We start from the raw sequence: 22647 nt of genomic DNA on the forward strand, positions 1-22647 counted from the left end.
GACGGAGCAGGGCAACGCCTGCCTTCCTATTTAGGAAAGGGGTTTTAGAATTAGTTAATGGATTGTGCAAATTCCAAAAAGTCTTATTTTTTACAGGGTAATAAATAAATATAAGATTTCTTTGGAAATAAAAAAAAAAATCAGGCAAGCATGATGCCACACTAAATCAAGTCACAAGGTTTGGAAGCACCTCCAGAGGGCATTTCAGAGCTCCTCTCCAGGTGTGGTGGACACTAGGTAGGTATTTTTCTATTTAGAGTTCATAATAAAAGCTACCATTTACTTACTGGGCACTCCTCACATGCCAGGCCTCCTAAGCACCACATAGCATCTTCTGGAGGTCTGTATTATAATCCTCATTTTACAGATGAGAAAATTATTAAGTCAAAACCATCACACAGCTTACTTAAGTTCTCACATCTATAAGTGGAAAAGGTGGGATTCAGGCCTGGCTCTTTCCAGCCCCAGGTATCATGCTCTTTGCCATGCACCAATGTCTTCTACATTACAGATTATTTACTTAAAATATGGAAGGTTAAAAGATCCACCGTTTCCGTTCAATACCATTGACCACCATTTCATTGCTCGTTGTAGTCAGACATTCCTCTTACAGCCTACAGATACTATCAAGCCTGTATCTCTTTACCTAACTTCTAAAAGCTCTGCTTTCACTTCTGGGGCTAAATAAAACCTGCAGCTTTCCATTTTATTTTATTTCTCAAATACCTATCCCAATTCCGCTTTGCCTCTTTTCCCCAGAAACAGATGTCTGATTTTTGCTGTGATGCACAGAGCCACGTAGAATGAAATAATTCCTTCTCAGGGAAATACCCTCTTGGGGAAACCTAGATTTCCATGAGAAACCTAGAAATGAATTTGACAGACGGTGTCAGATTCATTTTTCCCTTTCTCTTCTTTTAAATTGTAAGTGCTTTCTACCAGAAAGGCTGCATTTCTAACCATTAAAATGCCCTTCTCTGAAATTAAGATATTTCTTTTTTTTTTCTTTAAGTTTATTTATTTTTAGGAAAGAGAGAGATTGTGAGCAGCGGAGGGGCAGAGAGAGAGGGAAATACGGGATCCGAAGTAGGCTCTATTCGGACAGCAGAGAGCTGGATGCAGGGCTCAAACTCAGGAACCTTGAGGCCAAAGTCAGACGCATAATCGACTGAGCCACACAGCCTCCCAAAGGCTTCATTTCTAACCACTAAAATGCCCTTCTCTGAAATGCCCTCTTAAATGATCTGCTTGCGGTGATGTGTTGGGTGCGTACGTCCTGCGGGCCCTGCTGAGTGAACCTCATGGGTGGAGGTCTCTCGCGGGCAGGGAGTTCCCACTCTGAGGAATGCAGAACAAGGTCCATCATGGCACTCCCCCCTCCCTTCCTGGGACAACAAGGCAAACTGTAAAGAGACATGAACATGCCAGTGTTAGATCATCATTTCCTCCACAGCAGAATGGTCTTCCTCAGCCACAAATTCCTTAAGAGAAGGAGATAATGCAAGTAGAAAGGCTATTTGCTTTGTTGACCAGAACCTCTAAGCCAATGGACTCATAGACCCTCGTACTGTACTGATGTCAGCCATTTTTCATATGCTTCACATATAATACATCTTTCCGTTAGTCCTTTTCAATATTCGTGAGCAGAGATCTAGAAGGTCACAGTTCAGAAAAATCACCAGATTGCCCAGTATTCCCAGGTCCCCTCTAATTCAAGCCATGAAGAACTGGCCATCTAATAAGATTCTCTGTCCCACGTCTGTTGCATCTGAACAAACTATATACTCCTCAAGAATCTATTGATATTAGCAATGTGGGTAGAGCCTTAGAAATTCTGGCACTTTAGCAACATGGCCAAAAGCCCAGGAATCAAGAAACAGATGTGGTCTGAAAATTCTATGCAATGAAACAATTTACCAACACTGAGAAACCTATAGAGATGATTTGGAAACACAACTTCTCACATAAGGTACCTGCCTGCTAATGACTGTCTAAAGTCAGTACTGTTCAGAACTGTGGCTTCTCAGCAGGGTGATCAATAAACCTACTTCAATCTGTGGACTTCCCAGACCATTTCATTTTTAATTTCTCAAAGAGTAATATACCCCAAAACTATCAGCAATTGCTATTTTTTTATTGAATGTTTTGTTACATAATAGGAAAGGCCCCAAATCATCAACAGCTCATTTATTTCTTCAACAACTATTTATTGAAAGTGCATTCCTGCCCTTTGCTAGAAACTGGGGAAACAAAGATGAAAAAGGCAAGCTTCCTGTTTTGAAAAGAATGCTGAAAAAGTAAAAATTTCCAATTTTCATAGATTTACTGTTATTTAAAATTATTGCTTTGCCTTCATGTATATTTGTCTTGTTCATTTGTTCACTGCTATACCCCAAATCACCCTGGGAGGCACTGGATACATACTTATTGAATGAATGGGTGACTGACACAAACTTTGCCAACAACTACTTTTGACCTTGGCCAAGTCATCATGGACCTCAGATTTCTCACGTGTGTAAAAATGAGTTTAAAAGGATTAGGTTAGGTCCCAAACATGTGCTGCACCGAATATTGGTTCTGCAAAATGTAATACGTTTTATTGGAGAAAAAGGGAACCTATGGTTAACTGAGTTCGAAAACCAAAAATATTACAAAGAAAACAGGTTTCTGACTGCAGGCTGTTCAGCACTTCACATGCTAATACATGAGGAGAATCTCCCCAGGAAAGTCCTATGGGAGTTCCCTCCTGCGGTGAGGCTACCAGACCCTTAATTCACAAGAGTCTTCTTCAGGCAGCTCTCTGGGTCTCTGGTGCCTAGCAGTTCAGCACACATTTTAAGCTCTCAATAAATATTTGCTCCACAGGCCTGTTAAGTCTCCTAACAAAAGGATCTCTTCTCCAGAGTCTTCTTTGATGTTAACTATTCTCATTGACCTAAGATCAGTCCATCGTTCTGTTTGGCTCTGACTTTGAACAAGTGATTCGCCCTCTCTAAGCTTTGAGTTTTCTTATCTATACAATAAGATTATTAATAGTGGTTAACTCTGTGAGAAATAAATAACATACCATACACAAATCCCTCTGCATGGCACGCATTAGTATCTAACTCCTCAATATCATAGGCAGGGAAACATTAACTTAGAATGCCCAACGTCTTTGCAGTAAAATATCCTGTATCTTCTCTCCTGAAAAATCACAAACTGAACTTCCCAAGGCTAACTTGATTCCCCCAAGGAAGGATCATGGTTCAGAGGATCAAAGGGGTCCTCTTTAGAAACTAGATTCAAATAATTTCACTGCTGGAAATCACAGATGACAAAGGGCATGGAGCTGACTCTGTGACTTTCCAAGGCAAGAATGGCACTTGGAATTCTCGCTTAAGTTCAGATATTTCAACTCTTTTTCTGTCAAGCAAATGTATACTTACTTGGAACAAAATGGTTTGTGAAAATGAACAACCACTGCAGTTCAATTTACAGAAAAAAAGGGGGGGGGCATCTCTAGGATGTGGTACATTAGCTGGGAGGTGGGGAGACGTTTTTAAGGTATATTTTGGGCAAAGGCTTCTTCAAACTCTAAAACCAAAATTCACAAAAAGCACATGACAGCATGATGGCACCCAGCCAAGAACAAGAGCCCCTGCTCCACCCCCTTCCCCTAGGAAAAGCACATGGTGAGGAACTTTGACATCTCGGATGAAATAACCCCCAGTCACCTCACCCCCTTGGCAGCGACCAATGCTGAGATGTGTCACGGCTCCCTCCAACGTGATACCGCCCTCCTTCAGATGTCAGCTAAACCAAAGCCACTAGGACATGGAAGAAAAAAAGAAAAAGAAAAGAAGAAAGAAGCCATAAAGAACACTGTAGACTAGTCATAAATAAAATGACCAAGGATTCTATTTTGTTTTGTAAACATGTTATGGCCTGCAAATATTTTCAACCCTTTCCTGAGTAGAAAACAAGTATAAGTGGCATAAAATACCTTTTCTATAATATCTTCACTCTTACCTGCAATTATTCTAAAGCCCTTTTAATAGCTGTCACTTGTTCATTTCTAGGCTGTAGCAAATTACAGTTAGAGGAGATGGCTGCTGACAGCTCACTTCTGCAAACGGCACACTCTCTTGTTTCTACAGGGTCTGTCTGTGGTCCTTCACGCCACGGCCACCATGAGTATGAAAATCCCTCCACAAGGAGCACTACAGACAACAGGGTCCAGGTCTGCCAATTGGGGGCCCTCAATTACTCCAGCTACCTCTCACAAGACTTCTGTACATTCCTCCTCCTGCTGCAAAAGGGAGAAAAATCAGTTTTCCCCATATGTACTCTAAACACATTTTACCAGTATGAAGGATGCATGTTTGGGAAGCTGTGTGTGTGTGTGTGTGTGTGTGTGTGTGTGTGTGTGTGTGTTGAAGGAGGATGGGGACAGTGATTTCATTTGAAAGGAATTAATATTCCAGGTATTGTTAACATAAACGTCATCCTCTTAGGGCACACATCCCAGGGAAAAGAGAACTGGGTCAAAGGCACAAAGCAGTCCATAAAAAATAAAATATTTTTGAAGCTAAAATAGTACCTAATAAAAAAATCTGAGTGATCACTTTTGGCACCTGGAAAGTGGTACAGCCTGTCCCCAAAAATTAAAATTGTATGATACAAAAATAACTCTTCAGAGGAGCGTTCAGAACTCAGGCTAATGAATCCAGTTATGTTGCTTCTTAGAGGTTTTGACTAAACGGAACACTGGACTCTGGACGGGGACTGGGCAGAACCAATAAACAACAAGAGCATATGCTTGGAGCCCTATCACCTCTGCGCCATCCAAAGGACAATCAGAAACCAGATCCTTGCGATGACATTTCTTCTTATAACATTGGTTCCTTTTCCAAGTCAATATGTAGCCTAAAGATCAAAACAATCAGACGGGAATGCACATTGGAAAGACCCCTAGGAGATCTTTTACAGCCTTTATGTTTTCAAAAATTCAAAGGCTCGACAGATGAAAAGCAGAGCGAACACAAATTAATTGCTGCTCAGAAAATGAGCTTTTTTACTTTTTAATTAACGTTCTGTCCTTAATCCAAAAGCAGAAGTAAAACATACGATGTACAGTGCTTACGCACCGCTTAGGGTGAAATGTTACCTTTTCCCTCAGGCTTTCTTTACCAGCATCCAAATGTTTAAATTTAAGATGCAGACTTGGCAATGTGTATAGTTCAGTGATGCAAATAGTGTGGGATGGCGCCACCCAGAACTCCTGAGTGGGAGGGCGACCAGGAAACCAACTTCCCTTTTCTCAGTGTGACTCCATTCTGTCCTCAGGAGAATTGGGGCCCACGTATTGTGGGTTGTCTTTTTCAACTGGGGAAGGGAGGAGGTAAAGAGAGGCGAATGCCAACTAATATCTCGGAAGTCCCTGTGTTTGCAAAACACCTGAGTTTAAGCTGTCAGTTTCCAACGTGTCTCCTTGTCCCCGCTTCTTTCAGCAATCCCACGTCCATCCTGGGGTCTTGAGGCTAAAGGAGGGATGCAGGCTCCTCTGTAACAGGCAGATATTTGGGTGCCAGAGCCGACGCAAATTAAGCAATTCAATGGGTAATCCCAAAGATGCTGGAGTGATTTTTTGGAAACATCCATGAAACCTCTGCAAGGAGTGTTAACAGGCAGTGAAAGGAGCCACTCTACGGTTTTCCCACTCTCCCATCTTGCCCTGTGAACACCCCCCTTTAGGCATATTCTCCATGCCAAGCAGTGGGCAGGACGCAGAAGATGCAATGGCCAACACAGTGCCATCATAACGTTCAGAAGCTCCAGAGCCAATATGGGAGACAAAAACATACACAAGTACACAGTGATGAGTCTTGTTAAAGTTTTTGGGGTTTTGTTTGTTTTGTTTTTTCCACGGAGGCAAGGCCTAATTCCCTATAAAGAGCCAATCAGCCAGAGGTCAAAAAGGCCCTCTGAAGGAGATATTTAAGAGGGTGTTAGGTTGTAAAGATGAGGAGTGGAGCTATAGGGAAGAAGGGGAAGCTGGAAGTCATCCAGGGCCTTCCAAAGGATGCTTCATATGAAAATCAGCCAGGGCAGGGAGTCCTTGTATAAATACAAATTCCAGAACCTGCCCAGAATCAGAAATTCTGAGGTTGAGGGCCCAGATTTTAATTTTGTTAACTGCTGAGATGATTCTGAAGCAGCTGCTCCATGGTTTTTTGCTTGGGATTGATCCATCGTATCTAGCAGCCTCCCTCCACAGTATAGCTAAGAAAACTGAGGCAACCAAGGGAGGCCACAGATCATAGTCCTAGCAGCCATGGAACCAAGACCATGGCCTCTTGATCCCAAATTCCATGCCTGGACCACCAGAGCCGCGGAGCTCACCATGTACATCTTCCATAAAGCAGGCCTTTGGCCAACAGTGACAGTGGTCAGTGCCTACGTGGGGGTATTAGCCACCCTGTATTATGGGTGTCCCCTGGAGGAAGCCAAGTCACTCCCTGTGTATCACACTTCCCTGGCATTGAGTGTTTGAAGAATGAGTCAATTAATGAAGTCCACAAACAGGGTCCACAAACAAGACTTTCCACAGCATCAGCTAAGTACTAAGAAGGTCACCTGTCCCATACAGACTTTATTTCTCTAAAGACAGAAAAATAAGACCCAGGAATCAAACACTGGTTCTTGAAAACATAGTAAACTTGAAATTTAAGTCCTAATGCAGAGGACAGGAAATGTGAAATTCTTTTGTAGGCATTACTTATTTCTAACAAAATGGCACTTTTTTCTACAACAGTTAAAATCGACCCCGTACTTGAGGGACTTTAGTAAACCTGAAGAGTATGGGAAGCTAACCACAAACAGTGCATCCTGTAAGTCCATTTGTGACTCCTAACTCCATCCCTTCCATCCAACCAACAGGCTTAAACGCACAATTTTGGAGAAGAGGTTCAAAACGTGTACACCCATTCACATCTACTTCACACCTGCTGGAGCCCAAAGAACTCCATTCCTTGGGGACATTTTTCATTTTACTGTAACAACACATGAGCACCATTTCCACTTATACAGGAGGGAACAGGAGTCATGAGAGCTTAATGAATTTTCCCATAGCAAGGAGATGATGAGTAATTTCAACTTCGATCATTGTGGCTGCGAAGCTCTCGCCTGTGTTGCTTCCCCAAGCCAGTTCAGTGAAGTGTCTAAGGGAGCAGGCAGGTCAGCCCTTCAGCCAGTCAAAGACTCTAAGTACTTTCTAGTGCAGCGTGGTTACCATATGGACAGCAGTGTCAAAGACCAATCAGAATAGTTGGATTCACAGAGACTCCTGGTGTCAACTACAAGTGAAAAAGATAGAAAGCCTACAAAATTCTTACTTAATCTGTAGAAGCAGAGAAGATGTGAGTCAAGGGGACAAAAGTCTAACCTGAATCATAAAAAGTCATGGCCTCTCCACCAATTCCCATGCTTAAACCAATTTATAGGCCCAGAACCCCTTAAATGAAGGTGAGACTGGATCCCCTTGTGGAAGGACCCTGGTAGATCGCCAAAAATTCATACAATTAATCTTTCTCCCAGCCTTCCTCCAAAGGGACCTACAGCCTTTCACTAGGGGGAATGTAAATTAGAGAAAAGGAAATAATCAGACCTTTGAGGGACTACCAGGCACCAGCTCTGAATTGTCACTAATTCCAGGAGATCCAAAATGTCACTGGTGGCCCACCAATCAGAGAAGGTGCTAAATGGAGTTCAGGTGATCAATGGAGTTTCTTAGCTCAGAGCCATCTCACAGTCTATCCAGTGGGTCACAGAGCCCATCCCATGGTTAGTCTCCAGCTCCAGAATATATAATTGAAATACACAGACCCAGCAACTGGCAGAATCCCCACACTGGGAGAGTGAAGACTGGTTTGCTCATTTTATCAAGGGAGAAAGGGGCTGTGGAAGTTCTGAGAATGCGGTTCCAGAGGCCTGAATGTGCTCTACTTTCAGAGTGAACTCGGAACACTTAAGTTTGGGGTTTACTGTGTGTGTGCTATTTGTCTTAAAAGAAATGGGCTTCGCTCAGGTCTTGAACATCAGGATTAATCATTCCAGCAATGAAGAGCCATGACACTTATCAAGTTTCAATTGCTAGCTGAAACCTTTGATAGCTGCTAGAAAAATAATGTACAATTAGAGTGCAGAAACATAAATTATCAAGGCCACGGTGCTCTCAGAATGTACTAAATGAAATGTGGGTAACCACATATGTGGTAGGGATCCCAACCCCCAGTGTATGTCACGAATGCCTGGTCGTCCACAGGCACTGAAGAGGAAGGAAAAGAGAAAAAAACTCTCAAGCTTCAACATTGGTTGAACTGTGGGGATGAAGGCACAAAGAGGATAGAAATTTCAGGGTTGAAGCCAAGAAATGTTTTCTACATTCTTACAAGTTATGATCTCTAATATCTATGCCCCACAGGCTTTTCAGTGATGAGGAGAGAATTATAAATACCTACATGAGGTATAAATACTTCCGCAGACAATAACGCAAATGACAAAACATTGGTTTCCTCCTCTGGAAAGTTCATTACATCCAAGGTACACTTGGGCACAGTGGAATGACAGCAAAGCAGTAGCCAGGGCCACCACAGGATTAGGGCATTGCAAAGCCAGTAGCCATTTGTCTCCCCACATCTGACATCTGGTCTGGCCCAGGACTCAATCACAGTGACCTCCAGCAGCAGTTGTCTTCAGAAGAAATGAGTACAATGAGAGTTACATCCCCGAACCACGTGTCCTTGGGCTCCATACTCAGGGACAAAGAAGCCATTTGAAAGGGCTCTTCCCAAAAGGACTGTAGGACACAGTGCTCATCTGCATACATAATAGTGCTTCTCTCTGAAAACATACCACGGAGTGGCTCTTATGGGCTCAGCACTGGGAATATGTACCTTCATGACCTCCAATCTACTCAGCACAGAGAAGCACCGAACGTGTCCTAGGAGGGGATACCAGGAAATCAAGAAGGTTCTCCAAGGAGGTGACCACTGAGTTGTGTCATGTGGACCAGAGGGAGATGTGGGTCCAGGGCACTTTACTCTCTGAGCACCCGCTGAATTGTCTGATGTGTTCTGTGACTTCTTTTCTGCTCTAAGTCTGTCCTTAATATTCATTTCAGCCCGATTTCACCTGAGCCAGAATTTTGGCCTCTCCTATTCTCTGGGGAACAGCCGAAAACAATCCCCTTTTATAGTAACTATAGACTGGTCTCACCTTGGCAGAAGGCGCTCAGTCTGGTGCTGTAGAGGGCAAAGTAAGCAAAGCCAAGCAGGGGCTTCTGAGCCCCCTCTTCATCTGGCCGGCCTCCCCCACCGCCCCCTGCCTCCCTGCCTTATAACCTCATTTGGGACTTACATAAAAAAGATTCTTATTAAATGGCAACACAATGTAAAGTAAAATATCAGAGACACAGAGGGAATAAGCCACAGATCTGAGAAAACAGCTGCATATGAAAGGATTAGGAAATAAATTAGAAGAAACTCAAAGGATTTAGAATCCATTTCAGGTGCACTAGAAGAAAATCCCTCCAGTATCAGGAGAACGGGTCCAAGTTAAAACTCCGACAGTAAAGAGGCTCCCTCCTCTATTGGCAGCCTCACAATGTTTTACCTCAAGGTTTATATTCTTTTTTCACTCCTTAGCACTTTTGGGGACAATGCTTCTCAAAGTGGAGTCGGGACCACCGGCATCAGAATCAACTGAGAAACCTGCTAAAATGCAGTTTCTTATTCCCAGTGAGTCTTAGTCATTTTGAAGGCTGAGAACCACAGAACGAGGCACTGTGCAACATCCATGTTAAATCATTTGGTTAAACTGCTGCTTAAAATTTGAAGGAGACACTAGTGACTACATTGATTCTTTTTAGAAATGGTTAGATTCTAAAAGTAGTGAGGCACCTGGGTGGCCCAGTCAGTTAAACATCCGACTTCGGCTCAGGTCATGATCTCACAGTTCGTGGGTTCAAGCCCCTAGTTGGGCTCTGGAGCCTACTTTAGATTCTGCCTCCCTCTCTCTCTGTCCCTCCCCCACTCTCTCGCTCTCAAAAATAAATAAACATAATAAATAAATAAATAAATAAATAAATAAATAAATAAATAAGTAGTAAGAGTGCATCCACATTGTGACCAACTTTAAATAATGTAAAACTTACTATAACCAGGAAGATCTTTGCAATGCATAAATCTGATCATATCACTCCCTCGGGTAAAACACTCCAGTGACTTCCCACTACTCTTGTGATAAAGACCCAAACCCCTGATCCCGAGGAGCCCTCCTCCCCAGTCTACTCCAGGCCTGGAGTGCTCCCTGCTCTGGGCACTGTGGTCTCCTGTTCCTTCAACGTCCGTGTCTGTTCTTCACATATGCTAGTCATCTGCACAGACTCCTCTTTTTCCAATAAAGTCCATTCTCCTCTTCCCAGCCCTCTCTGACAACATTAATCCCCTGCCAGGGCCCCTTCTAGCATCAGTGTCTTTCCTCCCCAGCCCTTCAGCATCAGGACCTTAAATGTCACATTTATTTGTGTGATCCTTTGATCAATGCACCTTTCTTCTGCTAGTGAGTGTCTAGGCAGCCTAAAAGCAGCAATAGGTCTGCTATTTTTTGTAGGAAAAAGACTCACCACTGTTTATATATCACATAGTACACCCCATCGTACTTGGCAGGTCCTCAATAAATATTTGTGGGTAAACAAATGCATTAAAAAGTATTTTAAAAGGAAAACACTGGAGACAAAATCAGACCCATAGTAACCATCAAATATACTATGATCCTTCTCCTAAAAATAAGGGGTTCCAACGTCTCTGGTACCCTGAAGACTAAAGTCCTATGGTAGTGTCCCTTCCCTGTATATGATACTAGATACCTTCTTTGGCACTTCTCACTTCAAATAGATAAGTCCCGGGGTGCTTGCGTGGCTCAGTCAGTTAAGCATCTGACTTCAGCTCAGGTCATGATCTCACGTCTCATGGGTTCGAGTCCCACGTCGAGATCTGTGCAGACAGCTCATAGCCTGGAGCCTGCTTCGGATTCTGTGTCTCCCTCTCTCTGCTCCTCCCCCACTCACACTCTGTCTGTCTCTCTCAAAAATAAACAAACATTAAAAAAATTAAAAACAAAAAACAAAAAACTAATGGATGAGCCCAACTCTACATAACGCAATTGCCAGAGTTTGAGGGAAGAGTGAAACTCAATGTTACAACTGCTATTATGTCATTTCTCTGGGCCTTGGATTGATCTGGTTATGAACGATTACCCTAAAGCCTATTCACTGTCTAAAATATGTATTTTGAAATAAAAACAAACTTGGAGATTTTCATGATGACTTCTTATATTTTTGTACCCCTTCATGTGCCTTATCATGATCAGCTCCAGGAGTCGATTCTCAGACTGCTTCATGACACTTTCATATGCCAGAATTGTTAGTAGCATATTCAAAGATTTAAAATGGCTCTAAACAAGTCATCAAAAGTCACAACCTCCGGGATGCCTGGGTGGCTCAGTCGGTTGAGCATCCGACTTCGGCTCAGGTCATGATCTTGCAACTCGTGAGTTCAAGCCCTGCATCGGGCTCTGTGCTGACAGCTCGGAGCCTGGAGCCTGCTTCGCATTCTGTGTCTCCCTCTCTCTCTGCCCCCAACACACTCCCATTCTGTCTCTGTCTCTCTCAAAAACAAATAAACATTAAAAAAAAATTTTTTTTAAGTCACAACTTCTATGACAGCAGAATCATGTCTCACGGGAATATAAGTGAATCCACTACTACCGTCCTCTTCTTTCTGCCATCTTGTTTGCAGTCAGCCCTTGGGTCAGGTGATGAGCGTCTGCCACCTGTCTTCTGGCACTAGGTCTCATGGCAAATTGTTCTCCACCCTTCACCAAGTAGCATGGCCACTCAACACAACATCCCAATGTAACAGGTTCAACTGAGGCAAAAATGAATTTGACAAATTGATGGAGACTTGGCAGCAGGAAAGTTAGCATTTGGTGTGCTGCAGAAAAGAGCACTGAATTTGGATCTGCATGATGCTGGACAGCCAGCCTCAATAACAGACAAACTTCGTCACCCATAAAATGGGTACAGGGCAAATCAAGGTGTCTGAATCATAGTTAAACTGATACGCAGTTTGCTCTGAATGTAATTCTCCAGTGATTTACTATAAATCTGTGTTTCACTACATAAATCTCTTTATGGGTCTTTAAACATTTATTTAACATTGGATCCTACTTAAAGTTACACACCAATCCTAATACACAGTGTAGAGGTATTGCTACACAGGTGACAACCCAGCAGCTGAATCATCCATACTTATCACCCTCTTGGGAGAAGAGATAGGGACTGGAAATTTTATTTTACACTGAGAATAGGGTGCGATTTGTCACATACCAAACGAGATTTGCATCTAGTGGAGATATGAGTGACTTCTACAACTACAGCAACGGGAGGTGGGGAAGCCACACTCTTTCGAAGCACAAGTTTTAGAGAAGCAGTTTCCGTTTTGCACAGTTCTCTTGCACACTTCTACATCATGGCAGTTTAGCGTCTGCATTGAGGTTGGGTTTTTTTTCAATCCACTTCGTGAAGGCCATTACCAAGTGACAGGTACATGTGCTACTCCTTAATGAGCTGGTGCATCTGTAAGCCAGTTGTTGCCTTCCTGGAGGCACATAAAGCAGAAAAGTCACCCAAACAACTAGCAAAAGCCAGAAAAAATAAACAGAAATGGAAACAGGTGGCTTCTACTTAGGTGGCCATAAAATGAATTGTCCAACCTGAGACACTTTTGAAAAGGGAGAGTCGGCATGCTTCATTACTCTGGGCCAACAGATCGATGCTGGGTCACACTCAGGACTGTAGTCATCCTACTTTTATTTTTCTGTTTTAATCCCCAGAGTATTTCCTAATCAGGTTGACAGGTTCAGATCAAAGAAGAAAGATTAACACTTTACTACCACCCACCTGCCATTGAACATTAATAGGTCCCTACTTACTGGAATGTTCCAAATGATTCGAAAAGAGACGTTTACAAAGTGTTATTGGAACAACTGAATTTCCTTAATAGGCAACACAACCGATGAAACCCAGTTCAACTGAATTAAATTCCTGCCATTTGCTCTTCCACCAGTACTCCACTAAGTGGGGCGTTTCTCACTGGGCTCCTGTCCACACTGGGCAAGTGCAAACATCCCCCCCCCCCAGAAAACTGGAATCAAGGAAAGGGGAAGAGTCCCAATTAGCAACCTCCATTCTCTCTACATGAAGCAAAATAATAATAAAATAACACAGCAAAACCCCACGTTAGTTCCAAGTGAATGGGAGAAAGAGATCTATTTACAAGAGCTTTTACTTGAGGACCTCAAGTTGCTAACAGGATTCATTAGGTCAGTTCCTTTCATTCACAATTGATCGTAATTTCCCCTGACCTGTATTTCAGCAGCTTACCTCTCTGTGTTCTTGAGCAAAAGAGACATAAATCAAACTAACAGTCTAGCCAGGACCTTAACAGGAATTTCCTGGGCTACTTACAACTCACAGAGAAGATGAAATAATAAATGTATGTCTTTAAAGGATTTTAGCAAGATATTTGAATAAAAAACCTGAATAGTAACTATTTGAATTAGTAATAATAACATCAGTAACAACAGCAAATCCAATGCACTGCTTCTGGGGTACCCTACTTTACAATCATCATTACATTTAATTACCTCAGCAGCTCCAAGAGATAGGGACTTAGATTACCTCCCCTTTCAGATATGAAAACTGAGGCTGAGAATGATAATTAACTTACACCAAGTCATTCAGCTGATAAAGTCAAAAAGATACCTGAATCCTCAGCCAGCAAGTATTTATTTATTTAGCTTTAAATCTCAAAGGCTCCTACTTTTTCCCTTCTCTCCAAATCTAATCAGTCACCAAGTTTTGTTTTGTTTTGTTTTGTTTTGTTTTGTTTTGTTTTGATCAATGTCAATATCCTTTCTCTCCAACTTCCATCCAGCTGTTGGTTGGGGGTCAGGGGTTGTCTCTGGAAATTGTTTCCTTAAAGGAAGAGGATGGCCCACTACTCAGACTAGAAGGTAGGGTAGAGAGACCTGTTTTCAGGTTGCATTTACACCTCAAGCATGCTGCTTTACTTATTTATTCATTTGCCTAAGACTGCATGTTTTTCTGGGTAGCTGCAGAAGGAAGAAGCTTACAGCTTCCGTCTGTCCTTGGTACCTCCTTCCTGCTGCCCCCTCTCATCTACCTTCCCTGGGTGCCCTGGCAGTTATATTTCTCATCAAATTCCAATTGTGTCTTTTCCTTGCCTAAAATCCTTTGTTTTTCCTTTCCATTCAATCTAAATGCCCAGCTCCCAGAAGAGTTGACACAAGGCCTCTTCCAGACTTTCTCCTGACTACCCTGATTGATGTGTTCCTTGGACATATCATGTGTTTTTTTTTTTTCTTTTAATACTTATCTTTCCAGATCTTTCTCAAAGTTACTTTATTGTGAACTCTTTCCTCTATGATCTGCAAACACTCTACACATACATTTATCAGACTCCATTATGACTATCTGCTAATGGGTCTGTGTTCCACACAGCCCCTCTTCCCATACGGCTCATATGAAGTGGATCTTATAATGTCCAAGAAGTGCCTTGACCTCAGAACATGAAATGCAATTAAAATGGTTGCTGAATAAACGAATGAATGAATGAACGAATAATGTAAATAATGTGTTATGGTGGGTGCTATAAGTGTAGCAATATTTCAATGTGAAAACATTTATATGCATTTAAATGTGAGCCACACATTTATTTTTTAAAGTATACTACAATTAATAAATAAATCTTTATTGTGCTTCTCTCATATAAACCCAGGCAAATGTTTCCCAAAACTCTCCACTGAAGAATGGACAGTAACTGAGAAAATAGTTCTAATGAGTTGAAGTCACTTCGTGGCAGTAGAGTAAGTCCAAAAATGATGGAAACATTCATTCCTTGATAAAGGTTCTGATTTAACAAAATTTGTACTGACTTGCTGTAAATATGACAAGCACTGAAGAAAATAAGATTTAGCAGCTGATATAGTAAGTGTCTTTGCTTCTAAGACCTTTCATTATTAAGAGAGCTGCATAAATGTATGTGTATGTGTGTGTGTCTTTCTCTCTCACACATACATACACAACACATGCTTACTATTAAGTGTATGATAGAATCAACCCCTTCCCCCAAACCTAAATTTTTGAGTACTCAGTCACTTCCCACAGAGTGGCCCACAATTGGAATAACTGGGGCACAGGGTCTACTCTAAAAATGCTCTAAAAACGGTGAGGCGGGGCAAGGGGCGAAGGTGGTCAGGAGTCAAGTAAAAACCAGCCTTACTGAGTGTGATTGGAATTCACTCTTCACTCGGCCAAAAATACGCAATCTAACCAAAGTCCTTCCACTAGCTCTACCTCCCAAGCCACATGCCTTTTCAGGGCCACGGGCAAAGCCAGCTGTGGCTCTGCATTTGGATTAAAGAGCCTGAAAACAGAAAAAAAAATATTTTGAAATGCATTACGCTTCAAAATTAAGGGTAATTGTGTGTAGCAGCCTGGAAAATATAGCTCATCTAGCACTGCTCAGCCACAGAACCCCATAGCACAAAATGCTGGCTCTCTAAACGTAATTTCAAACTTAAAAAAAAAAAAAAGGCACAAAGGGCGGAAGGAAGGGTGGAGGGTTGGCATAGGGCTGTGACTTATAAGAAGGCTGCTGCCTTGGGGAGACATAGCCAGCATACAAGCCAGCAATATTTCTACATTACTTAAGCCACTAGATGATGCTCTGCACTATTACTGCAGCCAAACAGTGAAGGTAAATAAAAGGTCGACAGATAATTACATAAGAAAATAAATGTGGCAAGATTAGGACAGAAATCTAATGGATAGAGGGGGAAAGGACTTCACATACAAACGTACCTTAAAGCTTTTCCCCTGACCAGTACAATGTCCTGGTCACACTAATGGAATATCAATATCTATTACTATCCAACTAGCCAAGGTACATTTTACAAGCAAAGGAGGAGGTATTTCACCCTGTTAACTCATTCCCACACAGACACTTCCTTAATCTTGTGACAGAGGCCTCTGAATGTAGCCAAACTGAGCTTTGTTAACCACCTTCCTCATTTCATTTATCATATTCCCATTAGGTAGAGGTGATAGTTAAGGCAGCAACCAGTGGCCAGAATTCCAGACCTTCTGTGGAAACTGAAACATAAAATCATGAGCTGCTAGGTTTCTTCAGCCACAGCAGACCAGGAAGAAACACACATGAAATTCAAACTTGAAAGGGAGCTGGGTTAGGAAGACAATTGTAATACAGGAGGGAAGGAAGCTCCAGAGGAAATTTGAAGATCTAGAGAAAATAAAAGAACATATAGGGTGAGGCCATCTATCTGTGAATACACCACCTCAGGGTCTAAGAATTCACCAGTATCAAGAAAACTGGGGCACTTACAAACTGCTATCAAAAGTCTAGCCTGTCAGACAGCACACAATTAGTCTAATTTACGTAAGGAAACAAAACAATGGTTCTCAATTGGGGGATGAGGGGTTGCCCTCTCAAGAACAATAGGCAATGTCTGGAGGCATTTTTGGTTATTACAACTGGGTGTTGCTCCTGGCATCCAGAGGGTAGAGGCCAAAAAAAGCTAGTATTTCTTACAATGCACAGGACAGCACCCTCAACAAAGAATTATCCGGCCCCATATGTCAAGAGTGCTGAGGTTGAGACTGCCTGAAATAAAGAGTCAACATAGAACTGGCAATAGCCAGAGGTTCCTGGGTGGCTAAGTTGGTTATTTCGGCTCAGGTCATGATCTCACAGTTCATGAGTTCAAGCCCCACATCGGGCTCTGCGCTGACACTGCAGAGCCTGTTTAGGATTCTCTCTCTCCCTCTCTCTCTGACCCTCCCCCACTCACCCTCTCTGTCTCTCTCTCTCTCAAAAATAAATAAACTTTAAAAAAAAAAAGGGCAATAGCCTGCAATGAGAAAAAGAACAGAATAAGTAGCTTCAGCATCACCCAAGGGAAAAACCATTCTGGTGGAAGACTCCAGTCTCTGGTTCCCTTAGTTGGTATTAATCTATGGGGCAGAAGTAGCAAAACTTAAGACTAGATGGAAAATGCTGTTAAATATATTCCCTACCACCGTTCGGTCCCTCCCCACCACCAACTGGTTCCATGCTTTTGCTTTCACCATGACTCACCCACAGAGAGAGAGAAAAAAAAAGTGTTCGCTAAAGAATATGTGTCTATTCTCCTTGGCAAACACTGTTCTCATTTTTGATTAATGAATTCCATTCTGGCTTATATGCTCCAATATCATGAACTTAGGTGATGGGCATGCTGTCCCCCCCACTAGTTTAGCTTCGGAATGAGATATCCAAAGAGAGGCACCAACTCAGCAAAACTTGGTCTCAGTGGCAGAAAGCACATCCCTGGGAGCCATGGCAACACAAAGCACATCCACTGGAACCCAGGGCACTTCTACCAGCATACAGGAGGGAAGTGCTCCCTGGATGCACTGCAGCCTAGCTCAACATGGGGGTTCTGGCCTCAGGCCAGGCTAGTACAAGAGAACCAACAAGAGCAGGAAATCACCAAAACAGGCATCATGGTGCACGGGAAAGGACCAACAGGGGAAGAAGAGTCAGGAAAGCTCATATCTACTCTCCAAATATCCCCGTGACATTTCATTCCTCCAAGCCACATCTGTAAAGTAGGATAATACTCTGCTGTCTATTCTCCACCGTTTCCAAAGCAGCATTCTGGGAAGAAGGGTGTCAGCTCTTGATGCAAGGAGGAAAATATCGCACGGATCCTGTGACTCCAAGACCACTGAGGCAATGCTCAATCAGGGCTTACCTAATCATGGTGCCCTCCAACCACTGTCCCTTACCCAACAAGTACAACCCACCCAACACACAGCAGTCCTGGAGTCCAGCAAGTAGTAAACGTTTTCTAACTGAGGGAAGTTTTATTCCCTGAATTAACTGTTAGAACTAAAATAGCCAAAACTGTAGCCTCAATTCCTAAAATTGAGGTTCCAATAATAATCTTGCTCAGATTCTGGAAATCAGTGTTTGTGGGGGCCTAGAACACTGACTGGGAATCGTCATCTCCTTCTATTTATACATGTGACTAATCTCTCCACTCAGCACTACGCCAGGTTGTTGCTGTGGTTAATTCTATTTAATGTGCTAGCGTTCCCTCTCCCACACAGATTCCTATTGGATACTTCACTGTTCACTTCCTTAGGCCAGTGACAAAATTCTGGTCAAACTGTACCTGCACTTATCCTGTGAAAGTTTAGAAAACACAGTTAACCTAACCCCGGATCCTAACAATGTTTTATGGGCCTCAGGACTGGTTATTATAAATAAGTTAGAATTGATAACACTCCCACAACCTAAATTATCCAGGAGATTGAAAACTGCAACCCCTCTGTGTGTTATGCATGCAGGGATGGCTTCGCTGTACCTAATAATGCTGTGCTGAGCATAGTCAAAGGCTTTCAGGGGCCACATGCCTTTCACAGGAGCCACACTCTCTCTCCTGGATGGTTGGTCTTTAAAATCTTTGTTTTAGATGGTGCTAAAGTTCTCACCCTTTTTTCTTCTTTGGTTGGTCAGGCCCAAGCCCAAGTCCTCTAAAATGTTTTATTTAGAGGTACCTTAATCAACACTTAGTTGGTCAAGCATCTTGAGTCTTGATCTCAACTCAGGTCTTGATCTCAAGGCCCTGAGTTCAAGACCCGTGTTGGGTTCTGCACTGGGCATGAAGCCTAAGTAAAAATAAATAAATAAAATAAAATGTTTTATCTAATTATGTATCACAGCAGCATGGCTGCCACAAGAAAAGATGACTAGTGTCTTTGCAAATGTCCAAAAATAATTAAGATAGGCATATGGGGAATACCGGGTATAAAATATGAAAGGAAAAGTTGATTAAGCTTCCAAAGACCTCCAAAGCACTAAACTAAAACTTGGCCAGAAAAGAGTACATTCATTTTATTCTAAGTAAGGTTAAAGAGTTATTTCCGATGAATCTACTGCCTCGCCATATCGCTAAGCGACAAACATACCAACCAGATTTCCAGTTTTGCCAATATGGCAGAATCACAGCCAGGCATATCATCAAGTTCTATAAACAGTAGCATTTTAAAAGTTAAGTCAATGGCTAACACTTTCACTGCATCTAATTGAACATTTGTAAATAGCAGCTCTTGCAGGAAATTAAACCAATAGCATTGGTAAGGGGTGGGAGCAGCTAAATATTTCTTAAAGTATGGCCTTGTGAACCACTTTCATCAGGATCTCTGGCAAATTGGTTGAAAATGTAGATTCCTAGGGCCTCCAGAGTTATTAAAATAGACCTTTTAATAGACTTTTTTTTTAACCTTAAGCAACGCATTTGACATTAAGATTCAGTGTCTGTTTTGTAAAACACCCTATTTTCCATTGTACCCTTCTATTTCATGTTTTAAACTGCTGGTTTGGACATGATAAATTAATATTATGGTCTACTCCTGGACTGCAACCCCAAACTTCAAAAACACTAGACTAGTTGACAAGAAGGAAGCAGAGATGGAGTTGCATAATTAGCAGCAAACACTTGAGGCTTTGTGATGTAGACAGGGTTTAGTAATTCCCCACCTTTTCCCAATTCAATAGAATGAATGTCTTAAAAACCAAACTACCCACCTGGATGGTTTCAGGCATTAAAAAGTTGTGGCAGGCTTCCTGTTACAAACCTTAAGGGTACCCAGTGTCTTAGATCAGAACAGGAAATGTCCTCCATAGGAATGATTAGCTCTAAACCTTCAGTGTTAAGAAAGATGGTAAGGTAAGCAACGTGTGCACTCAGTAGAGCCCCTTGGCACACCCCAGCCACATCCTCTCTGCAAGGGCTTCAAAGCACTCTCTTCCTCCACCTCTCCCCACCCATTCACAACAAACACCCAAAGGGGGTAAATTACTTTAAACCACTTAAGTATTATCTTATCTCAATACTGTAATTTCATAAATGCTTATGATTTAGAAGCACTATAGAAGCCCCTCATTTGTTTTCTCCCTTTCATTTTTCTTCTCCTAGACATTTGCCACTTCTGTTCTTCCTTACGTCCTCTCCTCCTCTGCCTTCACCTCCATCTTCTGGGAAAGCAGAACAAGATATAGTGGATATCTGACTTCACCCCACTCACAGCAATCCCCTTCTTCCTGAGGGGGCATTTCTTTGAGTAAAGCAACAGGTACTTTTGCAAAGACTTTCTCCAAGGAATATGATAAAACAAACACCAGATCAGAAGTGGCTACGTGTTATCAATAAACTATAGTGGTCTTCTACTCTCTCAAGGAATCACCTCTCTGTTCCTTTCTTCAGGCTAAAATTCTGAGTCTACTCAGGGCAGAAAGAGGTCTGCAAGAAGAATGGCTGGGCATGGTAGGAAGGACAAAGGAAAGAAAGAAAGCAAAAGCCTGTTACCTGGGTTCACTTGCCACTGATGCTGCAATATTTGCCTGGTATATTTCCCATAATAGGCATCTCTCGGTCAGTACATCAGTCTAGGTTCTGGACCTATACACAAGTCAAGGTCCCTACCCTCATGGAAATTCCATTCTAATGGGAAAACAGACATAATCAAATAAACAAATGAATATGTAATGCCAGGGGGTAATAAATGCTGAAGGGGGGGGGGGGCGGAACTGAGTTACTTAAGAGGACCATGGAGTGGCTGGTTGCTATTTTACATGAGGTCAGGAAAGGCTGCCTATAAGCTGACAACTGGGTAGAAGAGACCTGAAGTGTGCAAGGGAGTAAGCCATCTGGACATGTGGGGAAAAGTTCTTTGTGCAAAAGGAATAACATATGCAAAGGTCCTGGGGAAAGAACTTGGTGAAAAAGAAGAATGTAAGGCAATCAGATTGGCTACAGTTTTAAGAAAAGTAGGAATAGGACAAGGGGATGGGGGCGGGTGTGTGTGTGTGTGTGTGTGTGTGTGTGTGTGTGTGAAGATATAGCCACTAACAGGACTACCCATCCTGTAGCCCAAAAAGGGATCCTAAATTCCACCAGACCCAGGTCTGGGACTGCCTCACAACTTCCCCTTCCCAGACACCTACTAACTTTTTCCCCAGTTCCCTTCCCTCCAGACCCCACCCCCCACTGCAGAGTTCCAACACTGCAGGTCAAGTCATTCCCTCACAATTTCCCAAGACAACCAGTCCATCTAATTAAAAAAAAAAAAAATCTGAGTAATAAATGTACTAGGAAAAAAGGCAACATTTAACCTGTAACAGCCCTCAAAAGATAGGAAATGTACCATAGTAAAGAGCAGAAGTTCAGAAGGGCAACCGTAAAAAAAAAAAAAAAAAAAAAAAAAAAAAAAAAAAAAAAGGCTGCCACCTGACAGCAGGGTATCTGGGCTTCTGAGTCCCCAGTTCTGTAAACTGGGAAACAAAAATCCTTGAAATAACCTTGAGAAGTGGGTATGGAGGGGAAAAATGAAAAACCACAACCAGAAGAGGCCCTTAACAATAGCTACTGCCAGCCTTTTGATCTAAAAGTGAACCCCAGTGGGGTTATGCCCCTCTAGTTCCTAAAGTTACCCTCAAATGATTGATGCATAAATGCATATCATTAATTACTTTTATTTTATAAACAAACAAACAAAAACCTCCGAAATTCTTCCACCGCGCCACCCCCAAGCCACTAGCAGCGATAACCTGGGAGCCTGCAAGTCCCTGCCTCCGGAGGCAGAAACCCTGGTCTCAATCTTCTCTGAAATCTTAAATACAGCGGATTAAGTCCGCATCCTTCTTGGCCAGCGGTGTTAGCAGGCCCATGGTCCGAGGCACAGGGCTGCACAAAATATGCTCAGTGAGTCCTAAGAGCTGTCCAGAGGACCCCAGGGCCAGGTCACTGGGGGAGGCCAAGCCCTGCAGCTTTAGGTCAACGCAGGTCCCACCGCCAACAACCTCTGCCCGGAATTGCCAACTTCAAACGTCCGGCCCCCAAGCGGGAGAGGGTCACTTGGCGGGAAGTCCCAAGCTCAGAGCCCCTCGCGATCACACACACACACACGCTCACTTGCTCACACGCTCGCCGCCCTCGCGCGCGCCCGCGACACAACACGGACTTCCCAACCCCAAACACACGCGCGCACCCCAGGGCTGGCAGACTTCTATATTTCCTCTTCCTCAAAGCTACTCTAGCGATCTCCGCCGCCCCTCTCAGCTCGGATTCCAGGACCCCCACAGCTCCGTTGGCCCCTACTCTGAAGGCGCGCCTGGTGCCCCCCTCTTCCATGCCAGTATCTCCCATAGAACCCCTCTGCCCCCGCCTCCTTCGTTCCGAGTCCCAGCGGGAGACCCCGGCATGTTCCCAGGAGGCGAGTATTTACTAACTGTCGCCCCTGAGGGTCCCAGCCGCCCCAATCGCTTCCTCCTGCCCCTTCGGGCCCTCCATCCCTCTAGCCCATCGCTGTCCCCTCCCAAGAGCGCGATCGCCGAGGGATTCCCTCCCATCTGCGAGTACCAGAGAAAAGCCGGAGCCCGAGCTGCCAGTACCTTC

The 22647-nt window shown here is 43.1% G+C and overlaps 1 protein-coding gene across 4 annotated transcripts in view; it reads right to left on the reverse strand.

The window, feature by feature from the left end:
* Window positions 1–22647, reverse strand: part of ELMO1 (engulfment and cell motility 1) — a 594484-nt gene that overhangs the window by 518392 nt on the left and 53445 nt on the right. The gene's annotated exons all lie outside the window — the stretch shown is intronic.

The sequence above is a fragment of the Prionailurus viverrinus genome, chromosome A2 (genome assembly GCF_022837055.1).
Source record: "Prionailurus viverrinus isolate Anna chromosome A2, UM_Priviv_1.0, whole genome shotgun sequence".
In the NCBI taxonomy this organism is placed as follows: Eukaryota; Metazoa; Chordata; class Mammalia; order Carnivora; family Felidae; genus Prionailurus; species Prionailurus viverrinus.